General features: G+C 37.4%; 1 protein-coding gene across 1 annotated transcript in view; it reads left to right on the top strand.

Annotated features, from left to right (window-relative positions):
• The window catches only part of LOC107601744 (GRIP1-associated protein 1-like), a 65,797-nt gene that overhangs the window by 25,108 nt on the left and 37,588 nt on the right, over positions 1–3,101 (top strand). The gene's annotated exons all lie outside the window — the stretch shown is intronic.

Raw genomic sequence — 3,101 nt, 5'->3', positions numbered from 1 at the left:
GTGGTCATATAGCCTATTGTGCACTTGGATTGAAATATATATATATATATCTATATCTTCTGATTAAGGACAGATTTAGATACGGGTCAGATGCACTATTCTCTATACTTAAGATGTGGAGACCAAATATAACACTATAAGGAATTTCTCATATTTGTCATAACATTACTACATTATATTCTGTGGGTTTAATGCATTTGCAGACAATGTAATTACATGTAACTGTCATATAACTGTATATTCACTGTTCGAGAGTGTCATTGAATGTGTAGCTATAGGGTTTTCATGAAAAAAAAATCTAACTAAAATCAGAACTGAAAACAAACACTGGATTAAAAAAAAAAAAAGAAACTCCCAATAAATGTCCAAACAGTGATTCTATCAAAACATTTATTGTGTTATATCTTGCATTATTTATGTCTATTTTTGCATTTGATGTTGATTTGATGGGAATTGTTACTATTGCCATCATACCAATTGAGAATTTATTGCAATTTTTTAAATATCTGACATATTGTGACATAACATTGATCTTTTATATGAAGTCTTTAGAGCCATAGGCTATAATATGTTGTTTTTAGATAAATTGCTCAGAGACCAACCAGTTGGACAGAGGTTAGTACCATCCAAGCACCCAATTCCTAGCCATTTCTAACATAGGCCACATTTCATTAACATTGCTAAATACTATTAAACTGGAAATAAATTAAAGATCTATCTTTGATTGTCAAAAGAATTCCAGGTTCAGTTCCCTCTCAGCCAATTAGATTTTACATAGTATTTTCATCGGTCATTTGTGGAGGTCTGATTGTTTAAAGCTTTATTTATAAAGCGCCTTTTAAAAGTGTTTACAAAGTATTTTACAGAGAGATGCATATGTGCATTCACAGAAAAGAAAATACAAATACAAAAATAAAAGAGATAAAGTAGTAAAACAAAGTGCAATAACCAGTTTGTTAAAACAAAAATACAACAATAAAAAAACAAGGCCTTTAGTGAACAAATCTGCTTTGAGATACTTTTTAAAAGTGCACAATGATAACTTCTGACAATGTTTAATTCAGGTGTGAAAAGAATTAATATCTAGCGCGTGAGCACAGAGATTTGCGAGTGCACAGGACAGTTTGAGTGAGAGGAGAGACACGTTTTAAGTGCACGCACACTCTCTGGGCGAGAGCAGCGTGTATCTGAGCGCGCGCGTGTCAGGTTTTGTGTGAGAGCAAAGAAAATCCGCATGCGACCGGGGAGATTGGCGCTCGCGCATTATATTAATGTGCTTTTGCGCCACAATAATGTGCTCTCGACATTTGTCATTAAATTAACGCCATAGTCAGCAGGTGGCACTTTCAGAACTGCATAAAGATAGACTTTGAAACTCGCAGCGCTCATATTTATCCAATGAAATCGTAGCCTTTTTCATTTTAATCATCACATTAAGTTATATGGCAATTGTCTTTCCGTCCCCATTGTACTTTTTATGACCTTAAATTTGATGCAATTAAATTTAAGACTTTTTAAGGACCCGCGAAAAAGGCATTGCTGACATTGAGATAGAAAAAAAAAAAAAAGACAAATATAATAAACTGCTTTAAATTTTTCAGGTACAGTACAGGTATCCTTAAATGCAGCGTTTAAGTAAGAAATGTACTAATCAAATGAAATTTTTTTTAAATGCATATTATTAATCGTATGAATAATATAGATTCTACTGGTTCTCATATTAGGCTGAACTACATACTGCACAGATCAGTTGATAAACATGCGATTTCTTTTACATTTGATTGAGACAAAACCAACTGTGTTTATGTGAACCATGGGTGCTTTTGACAGTTGAAACATAATAAACGCTAAAGAGAGTATAGTTTAGCCCCCGCTGGGATGTGCGCGCTCGTAGCCTATTATAAAAAGTTTAAACTGGCAAGGCTCACAGCTGTATCTCTCTTACACAGTTTGGAAGCGGTTGAAATTAAAATAAACGAGTGTACATTGTGAGCGAATAATTTGCAGAGATCTGCCAGAAGCAGCAGCCACTATGAACAGCTGATTTTTATGGAAACATCTGATGGCCAAACTACATCGGAATTCGCAAATGGAAAAATCAAGTGAGCCCGGGCCGATTTGTGTTCACAATGCACGGTTTTAGCGAACCGTACTCCGAACACCTCTCGAGATGGTCTCGGTTCGGTTAGCTTCTGAGGGGTCTGAGATCATTTGGAGTGTTCACATATGGGCCAAAAATCACGCAAACCGTGCTCAGACCCCTGAAAAGGACCAAGTGTGAAAACACCCTTTATCAGGCATTACAGGCATGATGAAATGAAAATGAGCCCAATCGGACCAATCACCACAGATTAGCGTCACGCAAAGGAGGGGTTTGGAAAAATTAATCGTTGAGCGAATCATTTGGGACCCCGCTGGGATGTGCGCGCTCGTAGCCTATTATAAAAAGTTTAAACTGGCAAGGCTCACAGCTGTATCTCTCTTACACAGTTTGGAAGCGGTTGAAATTAAAATAAACGAGTGTACATTGTGAGCGAATAATTTGTAGAGATCTGCCAGAAGCAGCAGCCACTATGAACAGCTGATTTTTATGGAAACATCTGATGGCCAAACTACATCGGAATTCGCAAATGGAAAAATCAAGTGAGCCCGGGCCGATTTGTGTTCACAATGCACGGTTTTAGCGAACCGTACTCCGAACACCTCTCGAGATGGTCTCGGTTCGGTTAGCTTCTGAGGGGTCTGAGATCATTTGGAGTGTTCACATATGGGCCAAAAATCACGCAAACCGTGCTCAGACCCCTGAAAAGGACCAAGTGTGAAAACACCCTTTATCAGGCATTACAGGCATGATGAAATGAAAATGAGCCCAATCGGACCAATCACCACAGATTAGCGTCACGCAAAGGAGGGGTTTGGAAAAATTAATCGTTGAGCGAATCATTTGGGAGTCATTGAGCAAGTAAGGTAAAAATAAATGCATATTATAAGACAAAGAAAGTGTTTTTTGACCTTGCCTGCATGTCAACCTGTTGTTGGGGACAACCAAAACCAAAATATGAACCTTTCATTACCCACAATAGGGGCACTTAAAAAAAATA

Source organism: Sinocyclocheilus grahami, unplaced genomic scaffold, assembly GCF_001515645.1.
Source record: "Sinocyclocheilus grahami isolate Dianchi unplaced genomic scaffold, SAMN03320097.WGS_v1.1 scaffold312.1, whole genome shotgun sequence".
NCBI lineage: Eukaryota > Metazoa > Chordata > Actinopteri > Cypriniformes > Cyprinidae > Sinocyclocheilus > Sinocyclocheilus grahami.
The sequence above is the reverse complement of the archived record's forward strand: the minus strand, read 5'-3'. Positions and strand labels throughout refer to the sequence as shown.